Raw genomic sequence first — 14,315 nt, forward strand, 5'->3', positions numbered from 1 at the left:
TCAGCCAGAGCCTTCTTTCCAGGACTCTAGAGTACACTTTCCCTGGGAGGCTGAATAGTGTCAAATTACCATAATAATTTGAGTACACCCTCTGGTGCTCTTTATAAAAATGGGAACCACAACCCCAGTCTGCCTCTCCACAGGCACCATCCCAGACCTCCATGCGACTCTGAAGAGGTGTGTCAGCCATGACAGCCCAACAACATCCAGAGCCTTCAGTATCTCAGGTCAAATCTCATCTACACCTGACGCCTTACCACTAAGGAGCTTTTTGACCACCTCAGTGACCTCTGCCAAGGATATAGATGGGCATTCCCCCAGGTCCTCAGCCTTTGTCTCCTTCAGGAGTTTCTTGAAGTGTTTCTTCCACCGCCATCAGCAGTTGTCCACTCCTGCAGGTAACAGCCTGAGCCAAGCCCTGCTTTCCCCTCCTGAGTTCTCAAACAGTTTTCCAGAACACCTTTTTACTTTTTTGTTTTTAAAACTCTTAATGGTCTTGCTCCTTCATATCTGTGTGAACTGTTGTCTGTCCGCAACCCAAACAGGGCCTTAAGGCCAGCCAACCAGCTCTTGCTGGAAGTGCCCAGAGCTAGACACAAACACTGGGGAGACCGGGCCTTCTCTGTGGCAGGGCCCAGACTATGGAACAAGCTGCCCCCAAACATGAGAATTATCACCGACTTTGGCCTTTTTTAATCCAGACTTAAAACCTATTTTTTCACACATTCAGTCGTGACACATTACTTGTATTTGTTTTATTCTAGTTTTAATGGTTTTATATTGTTTACTTATTCCTACTCATATGTTTTGATTTTACTGGAAAGCACTTTGGTCATTTTATGTGTTGAAAAGGGCTCTACAAATACAAGTTGATTGATTGACCTTTGGGGCCAGCTGAAAGTACCTCTCCAGAGCCTCCCCAAACTCCTCCCACACCCAGGATTTTGCTTCTGCAACAGCCACAGCCTTCCGAGCCATCCAGTACCTGTCACCTGCTTCCAGAGGCCCCTGGGCTAACCAAGCCCAAAAGGCCTCCTTCTTCAGCCTGAATCAATCATATAGTCAAGGTTAGTTTCATGCAACTACGTATCATCTTCAAACTCAGACCAATTCTCTGCACCTCTGACTTGGAAAAAAATAATTCATGCACTGATTTCATCCCGTATTGATTACTGTAACTCACTTTATTTTGGCATCACGCACTCCTGTTTATCCCGGCTTCAACTCGTCCAAAATGCAGCAGCTAGAATCCTCACAAGGTCAAAAAAGACAGATCATATCACACCCATTCTTTCCTCCCTGCGTTGGCTACCTGTCACCTACAGAATCAATTTCAAAATCCTCCTATTTGTCTTCAAAGCACTAAATGGTTTACATCACTGAGCTCCTGTCCCCATACCACACCGTCAGAGAACTAAGGTCATCCAACAAACAATTCCTGTCCGTTCAGAGAACTAATAGATATGGTGAAAGGGCCTTTTCTATTTGTACCCCAAAACTTTGGCCAAACCAACCAGCCAATCGGAGGACAACAACAACCAGCTCAACCCTTTAAAAAGCCTGGCCACCCTTCAGTGTGGGCAGCTTCATTTTGGTGTTTGAGCTCGCTAGTGTGCCTCTTTGTGTTAGATTCTGTTAATGTAGAACTTGTGTTGTGATTCTGTTGGATGAAGCACTCGTTTTGATGCACTGAGCCAGGTAGTAGTTTAGTTTAGGCACACACTCACATGTAGGTTTTGTTAAGTTTGTTTAGTCCCACTAGGTTAGGGGGTATTGTTCTTTTGATTTTAGATTGGGTTTGAGTAGTTAGGAGTTATGTTCAGTTTGTTTCACAAAATAGTTCATTTTAAAACACTAGTTTAGATTCTTTTTTGTTTGGTTACTAGTCGACCAGCACTCAGCCATCCTTTTATTTTGCCTCACATTTGTTAAGCACAATTTTATTTTTGAAATAAATAACTTTAATTTACCAACACCATCTGGTTTTTATGTTCCTTTTACCCACAACGAGCTGGCCATAACACCCCCCATGGAACCCCTTTCAGGACACCACCCAGATACTCCAAGAAGGCCCGACTGGGCCCTTTAGCTACCAGCTGGGTATTTTCTTTTGGCTGACAGAGGATACCCATGCATCCAGTATCCTGTGTACTGGCAGCCTGTTGAAAGTAAGGACATGTTTTTACTTTAAAAATTTTGACACACCCTTAAAACTGTTCCTAGGGTGAAATTAAATACATCATATATTGACACTGTAAATTTTGATTAACAGGTCAAATTGAAGCATGGTTCAACAGATACCATGCAAGAGCTCAAATTATTGCTCAGGTTTTAAAACCTGCTGTGCTTCTTAAAACCTGCTGTCTCTCCATCTTCCTCCGAGCCCTGAAGATCTGGCCCTGTTTGGCCCCATAATCATTGGAACCTGCAGCATAGGGCCCAGATCTGCTGGGCATCAAGTACCCAGAGCCCAGCTGCTGCCCAGCTGTCTGCTCCAGACAACTTACAGCCGTGTCTGGAGGAACATGAATACATTTAGTTAGCAATCATACTTTAGGTGTAGTTGTGTTCAGGCTGATAGAGATATAATGTGTGTGAATGGTTTTATTGTGGTTCTAATTAATCATCATCTTAGAGTTTAATGTTAGTAATGAAATCTGTTTTTTATATTTCTATTAATCAGTTGTTGAGAGTTCTAAGGACTCAAGTTTTTTGTCTGCCCCTTCTGCTGCAGCCATCTCTCTCTCTCTCCTCCTCTCTCTCCAACACCCTCTTCTCCTCCCTCTCTGCCCACACCCTCAAAAACTCCAGCAGACTCTTCTACCTGGCTTGCTTTCTAGCTGGCCGGCTGGCCGTGGCTTTTTCTTGGAGTGGGGGCAGAGGCTGGAGTGCTGGCAGTGTGGTAGTCAGATTGGATGAAACTACCAGGGGCAGACTGATCGAGTGCTGTAGCCAATTCTGAATTCCACCGCCAGGTGGCGGCAGTCACACCTCCAGCCTCTACACCTTTGCCTGTTGGTGTATCTCTAAGCTACTGAGACAAAGGACATAAATAATATCCAGCTGATGTTGATAGTGTGGGTGTATTCACCGCCCTGCTCTACATTATATACTACACTTTCATTGTTGTCTGTTTAGTTTAAAACATGGCCTTGCAAACTCAGTTTCTTTGACAGGACAGTATCAGGGCAGATTTAAGTAATTCATACAAAAGAAGAAGGCAATTACCTTGCATCTATCCTTAAATTTGCACCATTTTTTCTTGGTCTGCCTAGCCAATGTAGGAAGGCCAGAAGTGTTCACAAAGTCCCTTGCAAAACAGCAGCAAATTAACCATTAACCATTAAAGATACAGCCATCACAAAACCTCATAATGTCCCTTAACCCTAAGGCATCACTATGGACATTTCTGTCCATTCTGGCAAAATTTTCCTCTTTATCTGCTCATCATTTTTGCTGTGTTGGTACAAATGGTTCATATTTTTGTAACAAAGTCCCTTTCTTGGCAAAATTTGAAATTCAAATTTCAATTTTTCTAATCGGTTAAATTCAAATGTTATATCAAATGTAAATGCAGATTCAAATTAAGATTTGCATTCAAATTTTAATTCAAATTCCATTTCAAATGCACATTCAAATTCAAAGTCAAATTCAAATTCAAATGCAAATTCAAACCCAAAACCAAATTTTAATTTCAAATTTAAATTCAGTGAATAAATCAAATGCCATCCATGTTTAAAATGGGTTAAGCACAGTCAGTGAACTTTCTAGCAGTTCGTTTTTCAAACGAACTGCCAGAAAGTACACTGACCATAAACGACCGCCCACCATTTGTTTCACTTTCTCGTGCCAAAAATTTTTGAATATTTAATATGCCGCCCATTAATCGCTTATGACTCAGGTTCCTTTTTTCACTGATGCTTTATGACTTCATAAACACCGTAGAACTAACAATATAGACCATTAAACACAAACAGACAAAAAGTTAATTCTTAAATTAATACCTTCTTCATAAAAGAAAACTTTCTAATGGAAACCTGGATGGAAAATGTAAACATAGTAATATTACCGTAATGGAAGTTCATAATATAAGTTACAGGGTTAAAAAGCATAAATAAGTTAGATGTTACATAAATATAGTTAAAAGCATATTTCATTTACAGAGTAATGTGTTTAAAAACATTTAAAAACACCTGGAAATTAATTAAAATGCTGTACAATGTAAATTGCAGTCGATGGTTTTTATTTATTTTATTTTGAAAATCTACAGGAAGTGTACAGGAAGTGTGTGTACTACTATTGCTGGTCTATCTTTGTGTTAGCTTTACATATGTTGAACCGGAAGTGAGTGATATGCTAATTGCTAGCTTAACATAGAGGAAAAAGAAGACGAGAGAAAAAAGAAAACGTTTCTAAAGTTTGACAGTGAAGACAAGTTCCTGGACTGTTAGCAAAATAGTCTGAGATGGAGCCTTGTTCTGCACATGTTTGGAGAGCTTATGGCAGCTAAGTATTTGGAGAAAGCTTGAGTCTTTAGCTCTAGTCTATTAGCATTTGCTGGCTAAGCGGATGCACTCATTTGGATTAATAGCAGAGTTAGTTCAGCTTGCTACAAAGACTGTTTCTCATTTTTCTGGCTTGGGATATGAAGATTTGTCACTGAGAAGAATGAAAAGACTGTATGAAGTTGTAGTGGACACTAGAGGGAGTATCTCACACGCAAATAGACAAGAGGGAGAGGAGTGACGTCAAAATCAGATTTTTGTGTGCTCACAGACTGCTGGTGGACGTCTCCAACCACCGTCTTATTGATGCGGTGTCTTTTGCTACATATCTGTGCACACTGGGGGGGGGCTAGGGCCTCTGGCCCTTGCGAACATGCTCGCCACAGGGGATGTATTCCAGCACCTTCTGGCCAAATCGGACAACTCGGACATTCGTCATGTGGCTGGAAAAGACAACCAGGTTGAAGACTGCCATTCCCGGGCCCGGATTAGCTCGGTGCACCTTGGCATTGACTATGCTGCCATGGCCACGGAGCAGCTGGTGGACTTGGACATTCAGGTGTTCAAGACAGCCACCACGGGCCTGCAGTTGGAGGATGTGGTGTTTCATGACTGTGGGGCCAAGCTCCTCTGTGATGTCTCTACCGGTCAGCCCCGTCCTATGGTTCCAACAGGCTGGCGACGCCGTATTTTCGAGGCCATGCATGCCCTGTCACATCCGGAAATTAAGGCCTCTGTTAAGCTGGCGGGGTCCAAGTTCGTCTGGCCAGGCCTCAGGAAGGACGTGAAGGAGTGGGCTGCTTCCTGTGTGGCGTGTCAACGTGCTAAGGTGCACCGTCTCACCAAGGCCCCTCTGGAGCCGTTTCTCATTCCGGAGAGGCAGTTTGAGCATGTCAACGTGGACTTGGTGGGTCCGCTGCCCCCGTTTCAGGGGTTCACCCACCTTCTCACTACAGTGGACAGGACTACTAGGTGGCCGGAGGCTGTTCCCCTGTCGTCCACTACATCTGCAGAGGTGGCTTGGGCGTTCATCTCTACCTGGGTGGTAGACCCGTTTTGGCACACCATCTGATCTCACCTCTGACAGGGGTGCTCAGTTCACCTCTGAGCTGTGGGATGCTGTGGCCAAGAACCAAGACTAATGATTGCATACTTGTTGTATGAATGTTTATGTAATGTTTTTATTTGTGTCGGACCCCAGGTAGACTAGCTTTTGTCTTAACAAAAGCTAATGGGGATCCTAATAAATAAACAAACAAACAAAAAAAACAAACCTTGGGGTGAAACTCCATCACATGACTGCATACAATCCGCAGGCCAACAGGCTGTGTGAACGGTTTCACCGTTCTTTGAAGGCCACTCTCCGTGCGGCCCTCAAGGACAATAATTGGATAGACCGCCTGCCTTGGGTCATGTTAGGCCTACGTTCTGCCCCTAAAGAAGACCTCCAGTCCTCCTCTGCAGAAATTGTCTTTGGACAGCCGTTGAGGCTTCCCGGGGAGTTTCTCCCTGATGCCTCAGCCCCCTGGTCTGTGTCTGCTCAGCGTTCAGCCTTCAGGGACACCGCTACTGCTTTTGCCCCTCAGCCTGTGCACCACTGTCTCCCCCAGTCCTACATCCCTAAGGACCTAATGTCAGCCATGATGCCCACCGTTCCCCTCTGCAGGCCCCTTATGATGAGCCCTTCCGTGTTCTGGAGGTGGGATCTAAGAACTTTGTTGTGGACATTGGAGGGACAGGGGAGAGGATTTCGGTGGACCGTCTTAAGCCCGCTCATGTGCTCTGGGATGAGCCGGTGGAATTTGCTCAGCCCCCACGCAGCGGCCGCCCTCCCAACTCTGCCCCCCTCTCTGCCCAGCCCCTGTTTCCAGTGGCCCCCCCAGCGGCTACTTCTTCCCCGTCTACCCAGTTTCGCTGTCAGCGTGGGCGGCCCCCAGCCACTGCTCCTACCCTTTTCCCTCCCCCCCCGGCTGTTAAGCGCAGTCGCTGTGGCCATGTGGTCAAGCCACCCAAAAGGGACTGAGACTTTGTTTGCACTGGGTGGGGGGTGCTTAGTTCCTGTTTTCTTTTCTGACACGGTTTGGGATCTGTGGGGTATCCATGTTGTAGGTGTCTATTTTGCAGTGGACACGAGAGGGAGTATCTCACATGCAAATAGACAGGAGGGAAAGGAGTGACGTCATGATGTCAGATTCTGTTGCTTAGCCTGTATAGCTTGTTGGTGATTGTTCAGTGTTTTGTTGGAAGTCAAGAAGTAAACATCAGAGCCTCCATACTCATGTCTGATCGTCTCATTCTTACCGACTTCCACAAAGTAATCTTTTGGATTGATATTTTTCTGAACTGGACACGTGTGTGAGGGAACGCTGAGATGGGACCAGTGGATGTGACCACGCTGCCATCTTGGGACACACAATGGCCTTTCTTCTTCCAGAAGTGGAGCAAAGCGCTAGACACTGATCTTCAAAACCAGGTATTTTGTTTGGCTCGTAGAGTGAAGAAGCCATTAAGTTTTAGACCTCACCGCTCCCAAGCACTGCTCAGGCCTGCAGTGATACTGGTATAGCTGCATTATAACGCTGCTAATGAGTGTGTGAGTGACTTGTGAATACAAAAGGACAGTTAAATAACTGTTTAATACATTTGAACTGTAACTTTCACCTGTTAAAATGTTCATCTAAATTTGCTAACACAGTAAATTTAACGTTCATTCATTTACTCGTTTGGTCATTTTCTATTGCTAAAGTTTGTGATTAAAGGTGCTGTTTTTTATGCTTAAACGTTGAATATTTAAACATAGGACTGAAGAGCAGTAAGTAATTTGACTTCTGTATATTCTGATAGTTCTTACCTGCAGTTGATTTACCTTAGAGTTAGTAAAGAACTCAGGGGCCCTTACCTTATTGCACTGGGTTTAGGTGGGCTACATTATTATAACAAATGTTCATATAATCAAATGCAAAAAAAGGACAAAGTATACTAACCACTTTGCCTGCTTGCAACCAATGGGAGGGGTTAGAACGAACTCTGGACCTTTTCTTGAACACTATAAACATATCTTTCATTAGTATATATTATACACAATCTTGATAGTCTCAAACATATATCTCCCATCAAACTACTCACTTTCTTGATGCACACAATGCCCCCACAATAAACTCCTGACTGCTTCCCGACAGAAAAAAACATGGGTCTGCTGCCAGCATACAACCAAAACAGAAAAAAGCAGTAGAAACTGCGAGACAAAGAACTTAAACTTACAAAAATAACTAGAGCGCCACCGAGACAAGTGGTTAAACGCTGCAACTACACCAAACAATTAATGACTGCATTTACATTTATATTGACTGATTATTCATCTTTGAAATTCCCAGATATCTTCAGAGACAACATCAACCAATCAACATGCGCATTATTTGTCAACAAATTTCTTGAATTATTTATTTTGATCATAAATATAATTTAATTTAAAAACAGACAAAACAGACATCTAAAGCAATCAATAAATTTGGAGCTTATTCAGTCTTAACTGTTGTGTTTTCTTGGGCTTGATTTTGACCTGTTTCCAAAGTTTTTAGATAATGCATGTGTTTTTCTTTGATGTGTTTGCTTGAAATAACCTGTATTGTTCCCTACCATGGCCTTTGGCAAATACTCTTCATGATAAATACTTGAAATAAGATATGGGAGTTTTTGAAAAAGTCTATGAGGTTTGCTATCTTGCAGGGTCAAATATGATCCTGGGGGGCTATCTTTGACTGCTTTTCTCCCTCATTTTGTCAGAAACATGGTTTTAAAGAACACACTGATATCAATGATATGATATCTATTTACTGTATTTTCTATCCAGGAAATACATATTTTGGGGTACTGGCTTGATTTAACTGAGAACTTAATCCAAGACAAGTTATGAGAGGTACCAGCTTCTGACTTAAAGTAAACCTGATCTGTTGTATATTTGGCTCCACTTTAACTAAATATGATTATTTATTTATCAACTTGTCCATAGAATATTATAATTTATCTTCCTAACCTTTATTTCTCTTTCCACTCTCGTCACATTTGGTCTCCCAAAATGGAGTCAGATAAGAGGAAAGTTGAGCTGCGTATCAACTTCTAATTTATTATCATAAAGCCAGAAAGAAATCCTTTTAATCAATGCATATTAAAATGACATTTTACAGATTTTTCCAATGTTTTTTTCTCCTCCTGTCCCGAGCTGCTGCCAATCTACTGATGATGTCTGCCTAATAGGATACAAGGGCAGCAGGAGCAGAAAATCAAGTTTCCATGAAGAAGAAGAAGAAGAAGAAACATTCATCCAGACAGACCTCGACAAGGATACGAGCGTTAATTGCAGAGCAGCTCATTTAGAGTAAATGACTGAGCACAGGATGAGCCTCAGAGAAAAACTCGTCTATTTTTATCATTTTAATGAGTACTAGCACATCAGAGATAAGCAAACGATGGGAATCTAACCTGAATCTGTGATCCATTCATTCAGCTCATTATTAAGAAATAATTTCTGACTTTTTTTTGTTGGACACATTCTGAACAGGCAAAGCAGCTGGAGACCTTGCATATTAAAGGGAAAAAAACGTATAACCTGACAGGATAATCAAAGACAAGAGTGGTAAATTTATGAGATACAACTCTATAGATTATAATCCTACAAATTAGATTTAGAAAAAATGATGATGATAAACAGCACAAAAATTAATGAAACCTAGTTAGATCGACCTTGCCCAGCTCCCTGGTTTGCCACTTTATGCAGATTTGGACATTTATAACCTTTTTTTGTTGCTTTTTGCCACTTTTTTTTCATTTTGTGGTCACTTTTTTTTTTTACACTTTCCCCCATTTTTTTTTTTTACCACTTATTACCCACTTTTTGCCCATGTTTTTTGCTGCTTCTCACACAATTTTAGCTACTGTTTTGCCACTTAAACCCCATTTTTGCCTATTCTATTTGCCATTTTTTTGCTTCTTTTTTCTGTTTTTGCCAGCCCTGTTCCACAACAGCTCCACACCAGATCAGGACTCTGTTCTACAAAAGCCACTCATCATAAAGTGTATTTACTAAACAGAAAACCAATGTTCTGCTTTTATTCATTTATTCTTCCCAAATCCTTTCATTCATTAAGCTGACCATCAGACACCTGTACACATTAACTCATCAAATATGACACAGAGGTATTCTTTGTAGCATGAGATGATGCATTGTCATGCATGGAGAAAATCTTAATATAGAAGGCATGGTTCTTCTTTTTGTACCATGGAAGAAAATGGTCAGTCAGAAAGTCTGTATACTTTGCAGAGGTCATTTTTACACCTTCAGGGACCCTAAAAGGGTCTACCAGCTCTGTCCCCATGATCCCAGCCCAAAACATGACTCTGCCACAAAAAAATGGCAAAATGGGTAAAATGTGGGTGATAAGTAGTAAAAAGATTGTCTTGGAAAGTCTTCTTCCACTGAAAATTTGGGGCCTAAACATTAGAAGTTAATATCAGCAGAAATTGAAAGGTATCTTTATCTTATTTGCTGTGACCTCAAACAGCCCTTAAGCCTGTCGCCACATGGAGAAGGCCAGTGTTTCGAATGAAACTTTTTGCCTGATGAGGGAAGAATACAATAATGTAAAAGGAAACCAAATAAGATTTAATAATATGACTTCTATTTTGGGTGTAATTACCATACCCTTGTAATTTGAAATAAACATAAATTGAAAATCTATCTTATCCCAAATTAAACAAAATTATAAAGTTGGCAAGAAAGATAAGTTTGCACTGACTAATAAACAGATAAATGAAAAGTATGGAAATCAAGATAAAGAGGCCAGAAAATGCATTAAATTAACAAGAGATGCATGTTTAGGATTGTGTTTATTTGTCATTTCAGTTGAGAGGCAAACAGTTACTATTTTGCATAATTGAATATGTTTCTGTTTTATAACACCTTGAGGGGCAAGTGGTCCTAGCTGATAAAGTGCTTTCAACTTTTTGTTTCTCTGACTGAGAAAAACTGTTTTTATTATTTTAAAGTAAAACAGCAAACTGAGTTCACTATCCTCAATAATATCCTGTCTACATTCTAAGACCTTTTGTTAGTATCCAAAGCCGACTCAGCCTATCCTTTTTAAGTTGCCAGCTGAATCAGATTGCACATTGCACAATCCTCCCTTCACTTCTCATTCTGATTACAGCAACAGTTCATAACATCCTCCTCCACATCCCCTCAGAGCTGCTTGCTGAGTTTACGCGCCTGCCTCTCCCTGGCTTCAAAGGCGGCTTTGGTATCAACCAGCTCGTCCAGCTGCTGGCGAATTCGAGCCATGTCCAGCTGGGACGCCTCACACTGCTCCCTGAGGGCCGCCGACTCCACCCTCAGCTGCGTGGCGGCCATGGAGAGCTGCTCGCTGCGTTCACGGCACTGCATCTGCATCCTCTTGGCGTCTCTCAGGAGAGACTCCACGCTCACCGCCACAGATTCGCACTGATCCTGAGACATGTCCTGAATGCAGAGTTAAAATAGAACACTGAGGTGAGTGAGGGGCAATATTTAGCTCAAGGAGATTTCAGCCGTGTTGGAAAAGAGACATAAAGCTCCAGTGAGAAATTTTTAGTTTGCTTTATTTTTGCACCACTTGTTGACCAAGAACTACCCTCTTATACTGTATCTTTACTGACCTTGTCCTGTAAATGTGTATGCAGTTTTCTTATCCCCTCCTGCTGCTCACTCTATCTGACACCTACCCTGTGGTAATGGTAACAGAAAAATCCCTCAACATGTGCTTTAACCCCCAGGCATCACGAGGGACATTTTTTGTCCATTTGGGCAAATTTTTCTTCTTTCTCTGCTCACCATTTTGGCTGTTAGTGCATATGGTCTAATCTTTTGCAACTAAGTTTCTGTCGAGGCAAATTTTTAAATTCAAATTTCAATTGCTCATATAGGTCAGGGGAACACTGAAACAAATTTGCTACCCTTTAAAGCCATTAAGGACAAAAATGTTCACTTCCAAAAAACTGCTGTAAAAACTTTATATATTAATATTTTTTTCTGCTTTTTTTTTTCATAAATCTGTGCTCAAAACTACCAAACATTCAATCATTTGGGGAATTTCAACCCTTTAAATGCCAGTTTGATTACTGGTTTTCAATGAAAAAGAGTGAAAAAAATGTGATATCTTCCTTAAACCATTTCTAAATTATTTCTAAATCTAGCTTGGACATGTCAATGATTAGCCAAAATATTGACTTTGATATATTTTTAGTTTTTTTGTTTAGCATCCGATTTAAAATTTACAACCCTTCAAGTCATTAAGGACAAAAACGTCCACTTCCAAAAACGGCAATCAAAATAGTATACATTCATATTTTTTTCTGCTTTTTTTGGTCACATCTCTTGATCAACTTCAGTTCTGATCAAAACAATTGATTATTGGAGTGTTTTTTTTTAACAGTCCTGGATATATATATATATATATATATTAAACAAGGGCCAAAATACTGACTTTGATGCATTATTAGTTTTTGTATAGCATCTGATTTAAAATTTACTACCCTTTCAAGTCATTTGGACAGAAACGTCCCATTGACTCTCATTGAAACCACATTTTTTGATCTTTAAGTAATCCAACTGGCATTAAAAGGGTTAAAATCCCCCAAATGGTTGAATGTTTTGTGGTTTTGAGCACAGCTGAAGTTGTTTAAGAGATTTATGAAAAAAAGCAGAAAAAAATAAGAATCTGTTAAGTTTTTACAGCAGTTTTTTGGAAGTGGACACTTTTGTCCTTAATGGCTTTAAAGGGTAGAAAATTAAAGTGATGCCTGAGAGTTAGCATGTTTGTTCGGACAAAAAAAGGGCTGAGCCCTGTTGTCTATCTTTATGGACAGTCTGATTTGGCCAAAAGCTAAAGCTCCCCTGCCAAGAAAGCAGATAAAGTAAATCAATAGGTCACAATCAGAAGTCCAGCGAGGATCAACAGGTTTAAAAGAGAACACTTGACTTGTGCAGTGTGAAGTAAAGAAGCTTATCATAGCTTAGTCTAGTGTACAGTGCCCACTGCTCTCCACTGTCTTTCTCTTTTATCCCTATTCCACCATCCAGCTTTAGTTAACTATTTGCATTTTTTTCATCCTAGCTATGTTTGTGTCTTACACAGATTACTAATTTCTGATCAGTGCAACAATACAAACTACATTAGAGGACATGAGAATGCCTTACCATGGGCTCCATGGTTAAATTGATCACAAGCCTTGATGTCGTCTTCAGAGACCCAAGATTCAGGCAGTCCTTGGTGTCCTCCAGAGTGCTCTCCTCTTTCAGACTGCCTGTGTGTATAGAAGAAAAGAGAGTGACTCCAGGTGTGGATTCTCTTTGAAGTTTAGATGGTGGACATTCCAGCAGTAGACTCACAGAATTAGCAGTATCCTTTTCTTTCAAATGGACTGTTTCTTCTATATTCTTCTTTTCCTCTGTCTCCCTCACCACAACCTTGTCTCAGTTGTCTCAGCACTTCTCTTTACCTTCTGCCTCTAAGCTCACGCAAGGTTAGCTAATCCACAGAGATTAAGCTGTGAAGGAAAGGGAAAGTGAACCAGGGTTAAGCTCAGATCATTCTATTTTGATTTTGAAACAGTGTGTCTCATTCAGTCATGAGCATTTTTCTTTCTTTTTTTCTTAATAAGGTTCTTCAGCTACAGTATTTCATGATTAATTTCCAGTGCTCATGTTGACATGAATAATTATTTTCTGTGTATTCTGTCTCGATCACTGTGTTAGATTTGCTAGTATATGCAAGTTAGGGTAGTCAGTACTAAAAACCCACTTAGGGTAGGTCTCTTAGTCCAGTTATACCACAAACAGACTTCTAACACTTAAATTATTTTTCCTTTCACTTATGGTCCCTCTTTGCTTCATTTATAGTATATTAGTAACATACTGCAAAATAATGGGACTGTGGACCAGCTCCTTACCCTGGAAGGACTTCTTGAGGGAGCATGGGAGTTTGCTCATCCAGTCTACATGTGTTTTGTGGACTTGAAGAAGGTTATGATTGTGTGCTCAGCCTTAGAGACTGGATAAAGAGCTCAGACATTTGGAGGGAACTGGGAGTAGAGCCTCTCCTTCGAACAGAAAGGAGAAAGTTGGGATGGATGCCTTCTGGGCAGCTCGCTTTGGATCTGTCTGGTTGGGAAATGCCTCGAGATCCCCCAGCAGGAGTTGTAAAGTGTCGCTGGGGAGATGATGTCTGGTTTGACTTGGTCAACCCACTACCACCACAGCCCCGGATAAGTGAAAGAAGATGGATTGATTGATGGATTTCAAAGCAATATTCATACCTATCTGAGTCACTCTCTCATCTGAACGCCTGTTTCAAGGTGTAAAATGCCATGTTTTGGACAAGGAATGAAAACATTAGATATTTCATGAAAAATTAATCGTGATCATCATACTGTGAAGGAATTTGTGGCTGATTCAGAGCACAGATGGGTTCCTGCAGATAAAGGCATAATGAGGAAGGTTTCTAACAGACAAATTCATCAGATTAAGAGAGCAGATGCTAAAATGTCATTACAAAGCAGCAAACAGGTATTTGAAGCGGCTGGTGCCTCTGGAGTCCCACCAACCTCAAGGTGTAGGATCCTCCAGAGGCTTGCAGTCATGTATAAACCTACTATTTGGCCGTCCGATCCAATGCTCACAAGCAGAAACGGTTGCAGTGGGCCCAGAAACACATGAAGACTCATTTTCAAACAGTCTTGTTGACTAGTGAGTGCCATGCAACCCTGGATGGTCCAGATGGA

The sequence above is a fragment of the Cheilinus undulatus genome, linkage group 22 (assembly GCF_018320785.1).
Source record: "Cheilinus undulatus linkage group 22, ASM1832078v1, whole genome shotgun sequence".
NCBI classification, from domain to species: domain Eukaryota; kingdom Metazoa; phylum Chordata; class Actinopteri; order Labriformes; family Labridae; genus Cheilinus; species Cheilinus undulatus.